The sequence below is a fragment of the Callorhinus ursinus genome, unplaced genomic scaffold, assembly GCF_003265705.2.
Source record: "Callorhinus ursinus isolate GAN/ISIS: 27379988/994484 unplaced genomic scaffold, GSC_fseal_2.0 scaffold1, whole genome shotgun sequence".
Classification (NCBI taxonomy): domain Eukaryota; kingdom Metazoa; phylum Chordata; class Mammalia; order Carnivora; family Otariidae; genus Callorhinus; species Callorhinus ursinus.
The window spans coordinates 7,270,920-7,291,207 of NW_027397063.1; the positions used below are offsets into that span (position 1 = coordinate 7,270,920).

General features: G+C 38.6%; 1 protein-coding gene across 9 annotated transcripts in view; it reads left to right on the forward strand.

The window, feature by feature from the left end:
* Nucleotides 1-20,288, forward strand: part of GRIK1 (glutamate ionotropic receptor kainate type subunit 1) — a 364,878-nt gene that overhangs the window by 149,138 nt on the left and 195,452 nt on the right. Inside the window, exon 1 of one of the 9 annotated variants that reach the window (XM_073891292.1) lies at nucleotides 4,448-4,498. The exons of the other annotated variants lie outside the window; for them this stretch is intronic. The gene's annotated coding sequence lies outside the window, so the exon portion shown is untranslated. Of the gene's footprint in view, nucleotides 1-4,447; nucleotides 4,499-20,288 lie in introns of those variants that run through there. 9 annotated transcript variants of the gene reach the window in all.

Consider the following 20,288-nt stretch of genomic DNA (forward strand, 5'->3'; position numbering starts at 1 on the left):
AGAAAGAAAGAAAGAAAGAAAGAAAGAAAGAAAGAAAGAAAGAAAGAGAAAAAAGAAAGAGAAAGAAAGAAAGAAAGAAAGAAAGAAAGAAAGAAAGAAAGAAAGAAAGAAAAGAGAAAAAAGAAAAAGAAAGAAAGAAAGAAAAAGAAAGAAAGAAAGAAAGAAAGAAAGAAAGAAAGAAAGAAAGAAAGAAAGAAAGAAAGAAAGAAAGAAAGGGTGAGGAAGGAAGGAAGGAAGGAAGGAAGGAAGGAAGGAAGGAAGGAAGGGGCATGTTATAAAGCAGCACATAGAGTATAAATCCATTCATATGCAATGACATGTATATACTGTATACATGTATGTGTATATAGACGTGTGTGCGCATGTGTACATTTAAAGAGAAATCTGAAAGAATGCTCACCAAAAATGGTCATCAATGTCACCCTTGGGAGTGAAATTTTATGTTTTTCTTTTTTTCTTTTTTTCTATACTTCTTTTGTATTGTTTGGCTATTCCATGAGGATGTGTTATATCTATAATCTAAAGTGAGAGGTAGCATAATTTCAGCTATGGGGAGAAATAATGCATGCAGGCACAGCAGATCCCCTCTCCTGGTATTACTTTCATATAAACATGGTCTCTAATCATTTCCCTCACTCTCCAGTGTGTCAAATGTGAGGCAGATGTGACAGAAGCAATAGTGATTTTATTTACAAAATATTGAAATGCACTATTAAGATGGATAGGAAATCTATAAGATGCTTCTTCTATAATTAAAAACAATATCTAACCATCAGAAGCAAGTTTCCTGGCTTGAAACCAAGCACAGAAGGAGGCTGAGCCCACAAGGGACACGCACAGTAATTCCCCTGAGCCATTCATTCTCCTGCCCCCTTTGATTGAGCTGCTTCTGTTTCTACTCTTGCAGTCAGGGCACCCTAGAAAAGTCGCTAATATTTCAGGCAGGTGTACCCTAGTGAAGTGAAATGAAGCCTTAGGCGACCTTTTGGTCTTTTGGCTATGTGAACAATTCAGGTAATAGCACCCACTTTCTTTTCAGAATGCATGTTTTCCTGACTTGTCTAATGCCCTGAATTTTTCTATGTCACTATGTTTGCAAGTATGCCAATAACATCATTATAAAATAATGAATAAGCAAGCATGTGTAAGATGGGCAAATTTAGCTTAAGACTAAAATATGTAAATCTTAAACAAAGGCCCCTCATAATCTCATGCACGTGGTTGAAGAGAGTAATGTTGCTAAATATGGTATTCCCTACAAGTAAGTTTCAGGAGATTCCAAGTACCATTTACTAATTTTAAAGTAAACAGATACTAACTAGCACCTAATAAACTGTCTCCATATTCTATCTCATTGATCCCTCCTAATTAAAGGTAATATCTACTTATGAGATAGGTATAATTAGCCCAGTTTTACAGATGAGTAAATCTGAGGTCATGGAAGTTAGGTAATTTGAGCAAGACCACAAAAGGAAATAGAGAGCTGACACACAATTCAGCTATTTCACAGTATTTAATACTCTAAGAAAATCCAGGCATGGGCTTTTCTTTTTCTCTGCACTTAACATTGTGCAGGTCATAGCGATATAAGCTACAAATCCTCATCAATTAGAGTGCCTACATCCATCAGCTAGATACCGCCAGCAAAAGTTATTCTACTTTTTATGAGGTCACATCTTTAAAAAGATTATCATGGCAAGTTAGTAGAAGTTTAAGAGTAGGCACTCAGCCCCTAAGTTGTTTGAGAGAAAAGATATTGAGTAGAGAATATTCATTTGGGCTCATGTTATATATTTATGAATGTCAAGTCTTCCCTTGTGTAGTTTCTTGCATACCTCTTGAACCAGCCTAAAGTTCACTTTTTATGGATAGTAAAAGGAAACACTTTAGTTGGGATCTCATATATACACATGCACACATAACATGAAAGAGCAAAATATAGAACGATTGTCTAATCATAATAGAAATAATAATAGAGGGGCGCCTGGGTGGCTCAGTCGTTAAGCATCTGCCTTCAGCTCGAGTCATGATCCCAGGGTCCTGGGATTGAGCCCCACATCGGGCTCCCTGCTCAGTGGGAAGCCTGCTTCTCCCTCTCCCACTCCCCCTGCTTGTGTTCCTGTTCTCGCTCTCTCGCTGTCAAATAAATAAATACATACATACATACATACATAAATACATACATACATACATACATACATACATACATACATAAATAAATAAATAAATAAAATCTTTAAAAAAATAATAATAGAAAAAAACAAAATCATAAGCCCCTTAACACATATAGGGCCCTGACACTCCCCTTCCCTATTTCCCCAACAATACTTATTCATAACAAAGGAGAAGACAGTTTTTCTAGCACATGCATTTTATGTGACATCTTTTTCTGAGCATAAATAAAGTACAAAAATGGCTATTGCTATGGGGATTGAAAACAAAATATGTCACCTTTTTAAAAGTAATTTTCAATGAATTAGGAAAATAGAACATTTCTGCTTCCTTTTAGGAACTTATCTTAAATCCGGCTTGCCCCCTGCTCAATCAGATGGCCTATCAATGATATTACCAGGTGCTCAGGCCCAATAGAAAGATTTATTTTCTTGGGGGTATTATCTCATAATTCAAAATGGAATATTTCAAGGAAGATCTTAAAATATTCTCCCAAATAATTTTGAATTATTCTAATTCCCTTTCCTCTGAAAAGCCCTCGTTTAGTAAGAAATAAAGATGTTAGAGGAGCAAGTCACAAAGCACAGGGCCAGCAATTCCTCAGAAATGGTCAACCCAGCAAGTGTTTCATTGAAGTTGAGGATCTAGGTCAAGATTTCGACCTGGGAAGCCATCTCTGTTTCAAAACAACACATTCACCTACCAGCAATGGACCTGAAAACCTGGAGTTCAATTTTCATCAAGTTTTAGTTGAGAAACAAAACAAGCTAGAACAATAGTCAACAGATTGCATTTTTGATAGGACACGTGTAGGGTAAAACCCTACTAAAACATCGTTGATTATTGGATGGATTTGTTCTATTCTAGGTCAAATAATTTCCCCTGAAGCTTAAGTACACAGAGAAAAGTCATGATAAGAGTCAGCATATGAAGCAGACATTAGTCTTGGCCATCAGATTATCTTTCATAAAGGGATCTCAGTGTACATACAAAACAATAAACTGCTATTACGAAGCAATGAAGTATTGGTGCAAATATTTCTTGAAAACCACTTCTGACATTTTAATTTTGCAAAAAAATGGCAAAATGAGAAAATAAAGAATTGGCCTTGCCCTGTGTCTTGATTCTAGCATGGTAATAGCACCACCTTGGTTTTCTGTCGTCTTACTAGGATAAACAGCATTTTAGAGTGGAAGAGTGGAACACTACTGTAGACCATTAAAAACACAAAATTATGTGCTTGAAGATCTACACTTTTCCTTAGTTGGGACAAAGAATGGATGTTAAATTGGGAAGTCAGGAGGTAGGAGAATTTACATGCTAGGTTCCAAGCTAAGTATTTTACTCATAGCCTCATTTAATCCTCATACTGGCCCCATGATTTAGATGTTTATTCCTCTTTCACACACAAGAACCCTGAAATTCACACAGCTTGTATTCCACTGACCCAATATCTTTGCTCCACATCATGGCAGAGGCTCTACCCTCTACCTAGCTTTCCAAGTCCAAAGAGAAGTCGCCCTTGACTTCTCCTTAACCTTCACCCACCACCAAATAGACTTAAAGTTCTATGGAATCATTCTTGAGTCTATTTACTTCTTTTCATCCACTCTGCCACCAGCATAAATGCAATAGCCTCTAGTCTGACTTTGCAACCTGAATTAACTTTCCAAAGTGAGGATCAGATTGTGTCATTCCTTACTTAAAGTCCTTCAATAGGCTGCCATGAGCTGTTGGGTAAGGTACCAACTCCTTAATAGACTTTAAGTCTATTATATCATTATATCAATAACACCTATAACATAGGTGTTATAAGTGTTGACAAATTATGTTAATAGTCATCTTATGCAGTCCAAATATTTGATCACACTATGTTGAAGTTTAAGGTACAGTTTCCTATAAAGATAAATAAAAACATTAAATCATATACAAAATAAGTGTAAAACTATTCAAAGTAGGCTTAGTTTCTTTAAATTTAAAAAAGGATGTCTGTTCAGTCAGAGAAGTAGAGTTGGGATGTTAAGAACAGGCTTAAAGGAAAAGTTATAAAATGCAAATTTCCTGCTGAAGAAAGGGGAAGGTAAAAATGACTTTGTAGAGAGCAACTGATCCCCATGGTAACAGGAGTAAACTTGGGACCTATTTGGGAGTAAAATACCACACAGCTGGACAGAGCTCACTGCAGAGCAGAGAGGCAGGAGACCTAGCCTCATCTGTTTTGTTTTGTTTTGTTTTGTTTCCCTTTCTCTCTGTGTGTGTTCTGATTTGGAAGGAGGAAAGTTCAAAGGATAAAGGCTAAGGGCTGATAGAGAAATACCATCCAAAGGTGAGTTTTTATGCTGGGATTCTTCTTGAGCCGATCAGATTCAATTCCTACCCTCTTAACAAGGATGTCAGACAATAAAAGAAGAAAATAAGGGGGTCTAGTGTCAAGATAGGGAACAATAAGATTGGACCCAAATTAGCCTAAGGAAGGAGATCTCATCCCTGATTATACACCACCCAAAGGTGAGAGTCTCCCTGGACCTTGCCAGGACTAAGAATACAGTCCCCCACAGGCATAGTGGTGGCGGTTCTTACCACCTCAGCTTATTGACTGAGCTGGTTAATGACTAGAAAGAGAAGGCAGGGAGAGGCGCCTCTCAGAGGGGCTACAGCAAGTCCTCGGTACTGCGGTACCAGGATTCCAAACTCTGCAGTTCCTCGATAGTTTAAGGCTGTCTATTATAAAAGCAACTACAGATTTCAATGGATTGTTTGGCAGAAAGGCAAAGAATGAACTAACCCCAGAGCAGTATGTCAGGGACAGAACCTTCTACATAATTCACGAGACCAGTGAAAATGTGGACCCATTGTCCAAAAATTATTAAGATATTTAAAATAGTAATAGAAGAGCATGAAACCAAGCCTGAGCTCCTTCTCAGTACAGGATTCTGTTATTGCACAGGTCTCTTGTCCATCAAGGCAGCCCTGATCAAGAGTTCCAGCCTTGAAAAATTGGGAGGTCAAGGAGTTCATGATGCTCCACACCCAATATTGACACCAAAGAGATGTCCAGTTTCCATGCCTTCTGCTCCAATTGTGATATCCTGTATCTATATCTAGATTTTATAACAAATCTGTATCTAGAATTTATAAGCTTCTATAACACAAACATAAGAGTTTGTGTTGCTGAGATGTCAGATAATATGTTAAAATTGTATTAATATATTTAGAAAAAGAGAAGCAGACTGTCTGTTTCATAAGCCAAGGGGACAAAAATGCTTTTCGTTGATAAACCAAGAAACCAGCGGATATAAGGATATTATAATTCCCCGCAGAAGACAAACAGAGTTGGAGGGGAAAGCAGGAATGAAAAATGAATGTCCTGCTGGTAGAGCTCATATTCAGAAATATGTAAATCCACTAAGCAGAAAATGTGGCATTCTTATTTTTGTATGCCTAATCTAGCATAGAGGCATAAAGTCTGGCTATATATAACCTGACAATAAAAGTTGGATTGAATGAATGAATAATTTTTCAGATGGAAAAGAAGATGGACAAGACTTGAGGAAGCATATTGCTTTGCTCTTATTACAAAGCAGAAGGAAGGCAGTCCAAGGGCCTTAGTATGTGACAGAACTCCCCCCAGGGGCATGCATGCTCCCTAATTATGTTGCAAATGAGCTGAGATACTGACCCCCTCTGCCTTTACCCTTTTACCCCTGTGTGTGCTGTACGCATTTTTATCACTTTCTAGATGGGTGGTGGTATACAGGTTAGAAAGCACTGGATATGACTTGTAGAGATATATGGGAACCCCAGTGGGATTATCTAGTTAACTGCCTGTGTTTGATCAAGTAGTGTGTGCTCTTTGGAGAATGTGATAAAGAAGGTGAAAGGAAACATTTCATGACTCTACCTTGGCAAAAGGACAGGTAGCTATATGTCAAAAGGAATTGCCGGCACAGTTCCAGTAGACAAGAAGGAAAACTCGGTAATACCTAATGCTAATTACCTAACATAGGTGAAGAAAGTTCAGCCCTGTCACATGAATATGTTCCAGTGCTCATTTTGAAATATTTCCAGGATACACTGGCATGGGCTAAAATGAGTTGAAACCCTGGAAGAAACAGGGCCTCTGTGGGGCATTTATCCTTTGTCAGTTCCTTTGCATGCAGAATATTCAAAAGTAGAACTGATACTGATGCAGATCAGACAAGCCCTGTTCCTTCCTGCTCTATCTTAATATAACTAATGCAAAAAGGTATTTTTGTAGAAGTTTATAAAGAATTGGTTGCCCAAACTTCCTCATGAGAAATTTAACTAAATGCTCACATCCATCTATACTTTATGTGTACTATTCTTTATCTACTTTATGTGTACTATTCTATCATCAGCCTCCCCTTCCTCAACATCATTGCCATTGTCATTGTTAATAATATTTGTTAGTTGCTCTTGTACTCCTAAATGATGAAATACAGGTTTCAACAAAAGAACAAGGAATATAATCATTGGTCTCTAAGAAATTTAAATCTAAGACATAAATTTTGACAAAGAAGAATATATGAAATATGTACTGGCAAAATCCATGTAAACTTACAAATGAGGCAAATGAGCCCACCTAGTGGGTGAGCTGCTTCTTAATTTGTTTATAGCTCTTCATACACTTTTAGTACTTAAATCTTTGAAGGATTTCTTCCTTGGGTTTCAAATATGCAAAGTTACAGCCTGGTTTTAACCAGTGCCCTTTTTTTAATGAGAAAAAATGTGTGCCTGCAATCAGTTTTTACTCAAAATAAGGTGGGGGGAATGACAAATAGTTCATTGTGTTCCTCTCCGAAAAGATATGAAAGATAAAGCCCCTCCCTTGGTTACATGGAAGACCACATCCTTATAATTTGAAACTATTGATTTTTGACTCTGTTAAAACAGTATGTAAAAAGTTATGTACACCACCGAATAGCCAGAGGAATGTTGAAAAAGAAAAGCAAAGCTGGCGACATCACAATTCCAGACTTCCAGCTCTGTTACAAAGCTGTCATCATCAAGACAGTATGGTACTGGCACAAAAACAGACACATAGATCAATGGAACAGAATAGAGAGCCCAGAAATGGACCCTCAACTCTATGGTCAACTAATCTTTGACAAAGCAGGAAAGAATGTCCAATGGAAAAAAGACAATCTCTTCAACAAATGGTGTTGGGAAAATTGGACAGCCACATGCAGAAGAATGAAACTGGACCATTTTCTTACACCACACACAAAAACAGACTCCAAATGGTTGAAAGACCTAAATGTGAGACAGGAGTCCATCAAAATCCTAAAGGAGAACACAGGCAGCAAACTCTTCGACCTCAGCTGCAGCAACTTCTTCCTAGAAACATCGCCAAAGACAAGGGAAGCAAGGGCAAAAAGGAACTATTGGGACCTCATCAAGATAAAAAGTTTTTACCCAGCAAAAGAAACAGTCAACAAAACCAAAAGACAACCAACAGAATGGGAGAAGATATTTGCAAATGACATATTAGCAAATGACATCAGACAAAGGACTAGTATCTAAAATCTATAAAGAACTTATCAAACTCAACACCCAAAGAACAAATAATCCAATCAAGAAATGGGCAGAAGACATGAACAGACATTTTTCCAAAGAAGACATCCAAATGGCCAACAGGCACATGAAAAAGAGCTCAACATTGCTCGGCATCAGGGAAATCCAAACCAAAACCTCAATGAGATACCACCTCACATTAGTCAGAATGGCTAAAATTAACAAGTCAGGAAATGACAGATGTTGGCAGGGGTGCAGAGAAAGGGGAACCCTCCTACACTATTGGTGGGAATGCAAGCTGGTGCAACCACTCTGGAAAACAGTATGGAGGTTCCTCAAAAAATTGAAAATAGAGCTACCATAGGATCCAGCAATTGCACTACTGGGTATTTACCCCAAAGATACAAATGTAGGGATCCGAAGGGGTACGTGCACCCCGATGTTGATAGCAGCAATGTCCACAATAGCCAAACTATGCAAAGAGCCAAGATGTCCATCAACAGAAGAATGGATAAAGAAGATATGATGTATATATACAATGGAATATTATGCAGCCATCAAAAGGAATAAGGTCTTGCCATTTGCAATGATGTGGATGGAACTGGAGGGTGTTATGCTGAGAGAAATAAGTCAATCAGAGAAAGACATGTATCATATGTCCTCACTGATATAAGGAATTCTTAATCTCAGGAAACAAACTGAGGGTTGCTGGAGCGGGGGGTGGGTGGGAGGGATGGTGTGGCTGGGTGATAGACATTGGGGAGGGTTTGTGCTATGGTGAGTGCTGTGAATTGTGCAAGACTGTTGAATCACAGATCTGTACCTCTGAAACAAATAATGCAATATATGTTAAGAAAAAAAAAAAAAAGAAGAAGATAGCAGGAGGGGAAGAATGAAGGGGGGGAAATCGGAGGCGGAGACAAACCATGAGAGATGATGGACTCTGAAAAACAAACTGAGGGTTCTAGAGGGGAGGGGGTTAGGAGGATGGGTTAGCCTGGTGATGGGTATTAAAGAGGGCACGTTCTACATGGAGCACTGGGTGTTATGCACAAACAATGAATCATGGAACACTACATCAAAAACTAATGATGTAATGTATGGTGATTAACATAACAATAAAAAAATTTTTTTAAAAAAGTCATGTACACCAGCTTACTAGAAATTTATTAGTAAGCTCCAAGATGGCGGATGAAAGGTTCATTTCTAAGAGTATTAATGTTGTTATGGACTAATTGTATACTGTCAAAAGCTAGTTTTAACTAAAATCTTTCTTTTTTCATAATTTAAAGGCAAAAGGGCAGCAAACACTTTTAAAATATGACTTAAGACCTTTTTCAGTAATGAACAAAATTGTATTAGATTGATTTCTTACCTTATGGACCAAGACATACATTTTAATAAAAAACATCCAGAGTGTTTAAGTGTTCCTATTTAGAAAGATTCACTGGAGTGAAAGAAATATGCCCGTGAAAAGAAGCAGGTCTTCCAAAATGAATTCTTTTTTTTTTAAGCCACAAGATGCACTGACCTTTTGAGAATAAGTGAATTTCAACTAAAAACTATCAGACTGATATTATGATTCCAGGGGTGATATTGAAAATAATTAACGACTGGGAGGTGTGGCATAAGCTAATAAGAATGGATCTGTCTTTTCCAGAGCTAAAGCAGAGGCTACCTGCTAGCCAAGTGTTAATATTTAACTTGCTAGAACTCAAGAAATATAAGTGGTCCCACAGTTTCCCAGGAAGGCTGGAGCAGTGTTGGAGGGGTGTGAGGGAGCTCCCGGGGGCTCAAGGCAACAGCTATTCACCAACTAGTATGGAAGTATTTTGATGTTTTAACCAATGTAGAGCCAAAAGCTGCTTACTGGTTGATGTCATGTGGTATGATTCTCACCAAGGAGATGTTGTTTACTCCTCAATGAAGTCCTGCCCATTCTGGCTTGGGTTTGTGTGGCCCAGCAGATCAGCATTCTCATAGCAGTGTGACTTCAGGTGTATGAACACCTTTCCTGTGAGTCAGGGACCAACCATTACTAGAGTTCATTTGTTATAGAAGGAAAAATCAAAGCCCAGTAATGACACATCACTGGCCAGCATGCCCTCTGCTTTAACCAAGATCTCAGCTGGTCCTAAATTCAAGAGTAGGGTGACAACACACCTGGCTAATCTTGCAACAAAAGTCAACCACCATCAAATGAAATAAAAGTAAATATAATCAGTCCCTTAATAGACTCATTTTGGCCCCACAAAGCCTGTATTTCATATCTTTCATTCTGCCAGATATGGGGGTCCTCATATTTATGTATAATAAGAATAGGTCCCTGCTTTACCAAATATTTGTGCGAAATTCTCTGGGAGAAAACTGAATGAGTGACTGTTTTGGGAGAATGACATATTATGAGTTTGGGGCTTTTTTAAACACTACCGGAGCTATGTTAATTCAAGTAAAAGAAAATGTTGGCATTGTTTTTCATTTAAACACTTAGCTAGAATAAATCTCAAATGATTAAAAACAGCATGATCATATGCTTATTTTTATAGTTACACATGAAAACATGTTAATAAAATATCAGAACAAATTTTAATATGAAACCATACTTAATTAAATTTTTCTAATACATCCATATTCATTAAATCATTTTTACCCTTTGGTGTCAGTAATTCCCTCCTGACCCATCCCACTTACTAATTTAGAAGGCTTATTAGAAAGAAAATAACTGTTTTCTGTTTTATGCTGGAATACAGTGATATTAATTGTTCAATTTTATATCAACCACTCTCAGGACTTGGGCCTATCAGTATTTTGCCTTCATGAATTTCTTAGGAGAGCGTTTTGAGACAATTGTGCCAAAAACAATGTCTGCACGATACATGAAAAAATACTAAAATAAGATATTTCTGTTAGTTGTCCTTAAATGAAGCAAGTTGGGACAAGAGGGTAATAAATGTACTAAAGGTACTAATCTGTTTGCACAACAGCTATGAACCAGTTAAATTTGAGTCAAGTTGTTTAAAGAAATCCTGTTGTGGGCTATGGGAGTGTGATAGGCCCACATGATAGGTATGTAGGTATGTCTCCCTGCGGGCCAGCTGCCCTTGTGGTCAGTTGCAGACCTGGACTCAGTATGATTACATGTGCATGTTTTGTGTAAGTATATATACATGTTGGTAATCATTTATTCCAATCCCACGAGTGCTGGAAGGGTTATTGTTAGAGGCATCAGCACCCTGGAGCTCTTTCACTTTATCATGGTGATGTTGGAAATTGCTACACAAGAGACCAGAGCCTCAGACTCAGACATGAACACCATTAGAGAAGCGGATTTGGACATTAATTCACACTCAGAACATTTAGTAAGTCCCCTAGATGAAGCTGAGCACTGTGGGTAACACAGCATGTTTCCAGTTCAGGACAAAGACTTATATACTTGGACCATAAACTTAAAAACATGAATTACCAAGCCATTCAAGAAAAATCACAAAGTAGTGTTTGTATCAAGTGAAAGAAGAAGGTGATGGGCGCTAAGGAGGGCACATGTGATGAGCACTAGGTGTTATATGCAACTAATGAATCATTGAACACTACATCAAAAACTAATGATGTACTAAACAGTGGCTAACTGAACATAATTAAAAAAATAGAAGAACTATATATTTTCTAATAGAAGAACTCTCTCTGCATCAAAAAGATCAGGGAAGAACTATAGAACTTATGGGAATTTATCTGGATCTTAAAAGATATTTAGGCTGAACCACTATAAAAACAAAATTGTACTCAGATCTTAACCATCCACCTATACATCCAAATTAATTCCAATATTCATTAAGTGCTTGTATTAGTTTCCTGGGGCTGCTGTAACAGCCACAAACTGGGTGGCTCAGAATGACAGAAATTTATTATCTCACAGTTCTGGAGTCTTGAAACTGAAATCCAGATGTTAGCAGGGTTGTTCCATTCTTTGGCTTGCTGGTGGCATTCTCCTTGTGTCTTCATATCATCTTTCCCCTGTGGATGTCTGTCATTGTGTCCAAATTTCTCCTTTTGTAAGGACACCAGTCATACTGGATTAGGGCCTGCCCTAATGATCTCCTTCCAACTTGATTAACTCTGTAAAGATCCTATTTCCCAATAAGGTCACATTTTCAGGTACTGGGGGTTAGGATTTCAACATGTCTTTTTGTGGGTGATGTAATTCTACCCTTAAGAAACATCTACTAGTGGCCAGTTACTTTGTGAGACATTTACAAATGGTTAAAACAGAGATTCTGCCCTCATTGTGTTTAGTAATCTAGCAGACATAATAATCACAGAGATAAATAACTTTAGAAGAGCAATGATAATTGACTGATTGCTAGCTCTGTGCTTGAGCCTGTTCTAAGAGCTTTATACCCATTTTCTCATTTAATTCTCACAGCGACAAGATGAGGTAAGCATGGTTGTTTACTACTTTTAGGAATGTTTCCATGGAGAAGCTATATTTGACTTGGGCTTGAATAATAGATTAGGAATTCTATAGTCAAAGGAGAAGATACATCAGGAAAATTGCATGAGTGAAGTCAGAGATGAAGGCAGAAAGAGTATGTATAGGAGTCAGAAAGTGATCTAATCTGGTTTCAGGGCACAGAGATGGGCAACCAGACAATTCCTCAGCTTGGCCTATGCCATGCATCTTTCACTTCCTTCTTGGGCTTCCCTGATCTGCAACTTGGAATTCAGGATGCATCAACCCTGCACTCATGCCCATGCAACCCAACAGTGGAGTACCCACTACCATTCTTAACTGATGGAGACAGAAACCAATAAATCATGTTTCCCCCTTTCATCCCCTGGGGGGACAGTTCTGAGACACTATTCATAAGGCTTTCAGAGGATCCCAGAGTCAAATGCCAATTAACCATTGTGCTGGCCAACTCAATCATGCATCCTACTGTCTTTTCCTCCTTCCTTATTTTATTCTCTTGTCATATACTTACTACTCCCCAAAATCACAATCCCAACTAAACTACCTGCATGCAAGCCTTGGCCTCAAGTCTTACTTTCAAGGGAATCCTTGAAGTCTAAGGCACTTGGTATCAGATTTTATTATTCCAGTTCCAGAGATGGAAACGACTTCCAAATGACTTTTTCAAAGCCATGCACCTCTCCCCTCCCAAGTCTCAGGATTGGCTCCTACATCTCTTAGCTTCTTGAAGATCATATAAAACTCTCATTTACCACCTCTTAGATCTAAGCACCTCAAAGTACCTTGCATGCAGGAAAGCATTTTTGATCCTTTCTGTATTATCACCTCTGGCACAGAGGAGTGGTAGCTGGTCTCAGTTGGCAGCACCACAGAATAATTTTCTCTAAGACAAGCTTAAGAATAATTTTATCTGAAGTGAAACTAAAAAAGCAAGTCATAGAAGTAAAATGCAAATGTTCTGTCTCTTAGGGTCTTTCCATTATACAAAAACAATGGAGGAGAAATTAACTAGAACCAAAAAGAGAAGAGTAGAGACATCTGACTCAAAGGCAAGCCTGCTTGAATTGCCTCTGCCACCACCCAATTAAAAGTTGAAGCACGGGAGCCTTTTGAGACCTCTCAAATTGTTCTCCGATTATTGCTGGAGACTTTGCTGCCTTAGAGAAATAAATATATGAATGAGGTGCTTCCTACCACAATGTCCAGAGCCTGTATTTTAAAAGATTATAATTTATAAAAGATTTTTTATTCAGAATTGAGAAAGGCACATTTCTCCTGAACAGACTTTTTTTCTGTGAAGGCCACCCCAAGTTCCATAGTGCGGAGAGCCTGTATTCTCTTAATGGCACTAGGAGCTACATACGAATGAACCAATTGCCATCTAGATTAATTAGAGTGGAAGATGTTTCAAAAGAATTCCATTATCACTGTATATTCCATTAAGATGCCATGGTATATAGATAAAAATCCTGTTTTACCACAATTGACATTCATAGACTTGTTGGAAATACCTAGAACAAGACTGGGAATTATAGGGTATTTTTTTAAAAACATACTATTCCATTCTTTTATTTGGCCATTTCCCCAAATTTTATGATTCATTAATACTCAGTGGTTTTGTGGCTCTAATGCAGTTTATAAAACTTTAATTTTCTTCCTCCCTGTTCTGCTTGCTGAATTCTATTCCTCATATGGATAAGGTGAATGAGTGTCACAGAGCTTCACTGAGCAAAAGGTACTGTCCAGCTGCCTTGGAGATTTCTATAATTAGGCAGACCCAAGAAAGTGCTACGAGAAGGTTAACCCTGCAAAGTGTCCTCCTATTAGACCAGTTTTTGCTTTTAAACCACTTAAAACTTCAGAATCCTCAGTCATTGGGAAACAATGCAGTGATATAACTTTTCATGCATTTGGGGAGCTTTTTGCATAAAGAGAGACAGATGGAAGCCACTTCCAAGAAGATACTCTGTGCTGTAGCCTCAAGAAGATTTAGAAGGGGCAGGGAAAGCCATTTTCAAAGAGCCTATTTTCAAAGCACATGCTTTCCTTGGGGATAAGATAAACTTCATTTTATCTTTTTCTCTTAGAGAGACAAGTTTTCAGGGTGGTCCCTATGCCGAAGCATATAGTACCATGCTCATGGATAGCTGTCTTCATGTGCAAAAAAGAATATTTAGAAACGGGTAGCTATTTACTGTAGCAATGCTAGTTTGTGGTCTTAAGTGCTTGATGAACTGCCAGTTTTGATTTTGTCAGTAAAATAAAATCTAAACCTTAGTGTTTGCAAAAGCTTTCTTTGCATGCCTCTCGACCAGGTCTTGTGTAATTTCTGGCTTTAGGAGATGAGGGTCCAACCTCTGTGTCGTGGTTTCTCAATGTCAGCACTATTTGGGGCCAGATCATCCCTGCAGTAGTGGAGATTGTCACGTGCATTGAAGGATGTGGAGGAGCATCCCTGGCTCCTACCCACTGGTTGCCAGAAGCACCCACCCAACCAATAATACCTCCAGGCATTACAAAATATCCCCCAGGGGACAAAATCATCCTCGATTGAGAATCATGGTTTTATGTTAATAACATCCCTTTGGAAGGATTTTCTTTTAAGGCCTGTGTCTGGATATATGATATGCCATGAGCATACTGAGTTCCTTAAAGAACATTCTTAGACGATATTTACAGCCAACAAGAACAGCGGCAAAAGGAATATTGAGGGGAGGTGGCAAAGCTCTCACTCCTCGCTCACACGTGTATACAAGCCCAGTGGTTTTTACTCACAGCACCTCTGACAACCAAATGTGTGGGGCGGGGGTTGGGGGGGATGCTGCAGAGTTCCACAAGAACCTATTCTCCAACTTTCTGGATACCAACTGGGTATCCTATAGTTCAATTCTCTTCTGACACTAACCACCTGGAGTTAGCACAGGTCCTCCAGGTTAAGGGCTCAGTCCCACAAGACTGCCCCCACTTGAGATGCCTATCACTGATCTGAGCCTCTTACTTCTGACCAATTGGCTATAAATTGGATGTTTGCACAACCCCCTCGTAGGTTCGAAAACTTGCTAGAATAGCTCACAGAACTAAGGAAAGGGCTTTACTTAATATTACCAGTTTATTATAAAGGATACACCTCATGAACAGCTAAATGGAAGAGATGCATAGGGCCAGATTTGTGGGAAGGCGCACAGGCTTCCAGGCCTTTCTCGGGTGCACCACCCTCCCAGCTTCCTCAATGTGTTCATCAACCCAGAAGCTCTCAGAATCCCTTTATTTACAGGTTTTAATGGAAGTTCCATTACCTAGGCATGACTAACTAAATCAATCTTTATCTCTCCCCTCCCAGATCTCAGGGTGGGGCTGAAATTTCTAACCCTTTGATCATGTGGTCGGTCCTTCCAGCCACAATCCTGAAGCTATTTAGGAGACTCCAGGCACCAATTATCTCATTAGCATACAAAAAGGCATTCTTATCACTCCAGAGATTCTCTTAGAAAGTCTTAAAACAGGAACCAGGGATTGAGACCAAATATAGCAAAAATAACCCTAGGACCTCTACCACTTGAGAAATTACAAGGGTTTTAGGAGGTCTGTGCTAGGAACTGGGGAGGAAGACTATATATATATATATATATATATATATTTCTTATTTTATCACACCACCACAAATATAATCCCAATTTGCTCTATTTGCCAATGGGATTCTTACCCTGCAGTCCCTCTCGGGTTTAATTCTGCATTCAAGGCACAATTTACTGTCCTCAGGCAGATGGTGGTCCAGGGCACAGCCAGAGAGCATCTTTTTTTTCTCTGAAGGGCCTTTCAGTGACGACTGGGAAAAGCGATCTTAAATGGCCAATTTAGGGCTGGAAAGAGAGGAATTTTATAGAATTTAAAGTTGAATAATAGAAAGGAAAAGAACTGTGATAGCTTAAATAAATCTGTGCCCATGCCTATAGAGCACTGAGTAATCTATTAAGGGTATGAGATAGCAGAGTCCTCTCAAGGTGGGAAAATAAGAAAAGAAAGATTGGAAGGAAATTGCACAATGGAGAAGTGAGATTTCCCTGGTCCTTGAAAGTGTGATCTCTACTCCCAAAAGCAAGCCAAGAAAGATATGTTAGACGTTATTATAAAATGAAGGTAGAGGGAAAAATGCTGCAGCTTTAGTACAGTACATGTAAGGTGCTTAAATAACTTAAAAATAAATAGAGGTCTTGACTTCTTGGCACTACTTCAGCATATTCCTCTTTTCTTCTAAGACTGCGTGCCTTTGCCAGAGGCAGGGGTCTTTAGAAGGAAGGCACAAATGCAGAAAAGAAACATATTTCAGTACTTCTTTCCCCATTTGAAAATAATGTTTTATTTCAACCTATTAGCTTTATATCTTAAAGCCGGGAATCAAGTATAAAATGCCTCAAAGAGCTTGGAACACATTTTATAAATAGTCTGGGATTTGAAGACTGAAATCCTTAGATTTTCGAAATCCACAATTTTAATATCTCTTATTAAATTCCATTATTTAATCCATTGAAGGTGAATACAATTAAGTTTATGCAAGTGTAGATTGAATTTAATTTTTGTGTCCAAACTATCAAAAAGTGAGTTTAGAATGTATTTAATTGGGACACCTTCCCGGAGGGCACGTATTTTCCTGGTTTGAGCTACTGGGTGGAAATCCAGAAACCAATAACCTTAAGACCTTTCTGATAAGGTCACGTGCTCATGAGGAAATAAGCTATCAGCCTCGGTTGGGGGGGGCTTCAATATTGATCTTGCTTAAGAAACGTGGGCATCAAATTTTGGATTTAAAAGTCGTTTCTATAAAAGTTAATTAGCTATTTTTGGTGGTGCTCCCTTTGAATGACATTCAGGGGAAATAGGACAGTTTGAGCTGACACAAAACATTAGATGACTTCGCAATAGGGAAATTATTTTCTTTATGGCTGTGGGTACACTAATGCTGTTAACTAATATTAATTAACTGCCTGGAGAGAGGCCCCGGAGCTGCATGAAATTAGCATGATACTCGCCTACCAAGTCCCTGGGCTCCTGCTGTACTGGTCAGGAAAGGGAGGAAATAAATAAAGGTTTCTGAAATCCACTGGAAAAATAATATGCTCTCTGATGTTTTTAAGCTTGAAAGCACTATTTAATCTTGGACAGTGTTTTCATCCTCACTCTGCCAATCTGCGGAAAGATAGGAAGCCTGCATATCTCTTTTTCCCAGTTCCCAGACGCCCTCCATGGTCCTCTCAAGCATCTCTGGCTGACCTCCTGGCTGTTCCATATTTCTCTCCATTCCTTTTCCCTCCCAGTTATGTTCTTGAATGTGCACACATCTGTTTAAGAGAGCAGAAGAATTTGAAAGTAATCGGTGTCTTTCTTGGAAAACTAACTCATGTATTCATTTAACCAACATTTTATTTGGCACCTTCAAAGAATTCAGGAAATGCATAAGTTCTGGAACACCCTTCTCCAAATTGGCAGCTTCCACAGTGAGGGACTATTCCAAACTGAAAACTAGCAACTGTCAGAAATTAAATTTAAATCAAATTGGGCATACCTTAGCGTTAAGAATATAAGTTTTATGTATTCAACTGTATTAGCAGCAGACATTCATTCCACGGCCATGTTTTCACTGTCATGGGAGGCTTGAGCCCAGCATGGCCCCTGTTCTCATCTCCTTATCTTTCTTTGGTTTGGGGGTTTGGAATCCCAATTATGTAAAGATTACCCCTTTCGGCAGCCGCAGAACGTCCACCATCACACTCAATTTACCCTGCTGACTCTGATACTTCTAGGACAAGAGAAAAGATGACAAAAATACAAAGACAGGCCATGAGTAAGTTCTAATACAAAATCCACACCCACCCGGACCCCCGCAAATAACTTGACCATCACTAGACAAAGCTAAATACCCTGAAGGTTTTATGTTCAGATGCAATTCAAGCCCCTTAGCAGATGGGAACCTGAGGGAAGTGGAAGAAGACTTTGGCCTTATTATCTTTTCCTTGTTAATCAGAATCTTAGAACTTCAGAAGATCATTTCAGCTATCCACATGACACATCAAATACTCACACATCAGATAGGACACTGAACATGTTGACAGGGTTTCATCTATCTTGACATGAAATCCAGTGACAGAAGGAAAATTGGGGCTGGCTGGTTCTGTGTGAAAAGCAAGACTGTGCAGTCTACAGGTCAGTTTGTGAAGGCTCCAAATTTGAATGCAGGTGGTCCTGTCTTCCTTGCACCAGTACCCTGGAAATTGTTGAAAGTAAGTAAAAGCAGACTTACTTACTGTTTTCTTGTCTCTTACATAATCAAAGAAATATGTATATCTGTGCCCCTAAAAAGTCATTCGTCTTTTTTTCCAGCGTAGTCAGAGTTCTAATGGAATTAGAATAGCAATTATTACTTAAATAGCTGTAATAATTGAAACCAGGATGGATAACCCGTAAGTGACCTACTTACCCTCAAAAGTAATTCCTGGCAATTTGCAGGATGAAACAGTGGACCCATTGTTTCCTTTATGATAAATTCATAATTGAAAAATGAAAGGAAAGCTGTGGTTTTTAAAATCAACTCTAATACATGTCTGATTTTTCTTTTAAATTAGCTTTTCAGGTAATCCCAGAATGTTATGCACAGGGACACCTTACAATAATGATGGCCTCTTGGAAAGATATGAAGATTTAGATTTAGATTTATCATTTAGATTAATTTAGATTTATCATTTCCCAAAACAGAATAACTGTTTAACTGGAGAAACTGTGTCCCCTTGATTGGGATAGAGCGTTACCCGGAGAAAGCTCAGAACAGCTGGAAAAAAAAAAAAAAGAAAACTCCATATTTCAAAAATCTCCATGTGAAAAAATGTTGAACTGCCTAGTTTTACTTTATTTCATGTAATAGACACTCTTCTAAAAGTCTCCACTAACTGTAAAGGCATGAATGGAACCCAATTTGAAAGGCTTAATTGAAGATGTTACACAGTGAATCTTCTTGGGAAATGAATATTTACCCTATTATATACTTTGGTTTGGTTTTGTTTTGATTTCAGGATTGGTTTTCTTGTGTGAAGTTATGCAATACAATCATATTTGATATGTTTTCTCAACATATTAATTAAATCTTTAGCAAGCTAAATGGCAGGTCTTGTTTTAGTACCTGGAAGAGATAAACAGTATCTTATTACATCTACCTTCCTCTTTCCAGAAGTCCGCTGCACTGGGGCTATGGTCTTTTCTTTCCAGCAGGTTGGGATGGCAAAAAATGCTGAAAGCTCTTACAGGTCTGAGAACCTGGGTTCTGGGTTGGAAGTCCACATCAGAGCATGAATTAAGTGCAAGCATAATGGGTAAGAAGCTAGTGAAAAGGGCCAAACGGGTGTGGTCAGCAAGAGGTTGTGGCTCCAAGGGAAATGCCTCAGCCTGACAAAGGACTTATGGAGAAAGGGCAAGTTTCTAACAAGGCGGGCAAGTCACAAGGCTAACTGTGGAATTGCTCATCACCTCACTCAAGGTGCAGTAGGTTCCCCCAAGACATGACATTGTTCTTGTCATCATCAAACATCTTACAGAAGCTATAGGGGAAGGGTAAATGTTGCTAAATTAAAACAGTAAGTCCATGGAATTGTGGAGTCTACTCCTTTGCAATTTCCAAACAAAATCACTTGAAATCTGGGATGCTTCTCTATCTGAATTACAAAAAGCCCTTTCAAAAGAAATTTGAATCTTGAGGTTGTATGAAGTGTGAATCACTGACAGATGTACGGTTTTCTATCTGCGCTCATATCCACAGCTTTAAATGGAGAGAATGACTCAATCTGTAGCCACTAGTTTTTGAGAAGCCTCTGCAAGATGGTGCATAAACAAGGCCTACTGGAATTACTCCCAGTGACTTTCAAATTCAGTAACTATTTTATTGTAGGAAGCTGTTAGGAGAATTAAAATCTCTGAAGCACCTCAGTACACCATGGTGCCACCCCACGGAGTGCTGATTGTTCCTAAAGGCTAATTTGATTATGTGCCACCATTAATGCTGAAATGGGAATGTTCCAAGACACTGTCAGACTCCAAATAACTCCTCTCTCTATCTCTCAAGTTCACTTGT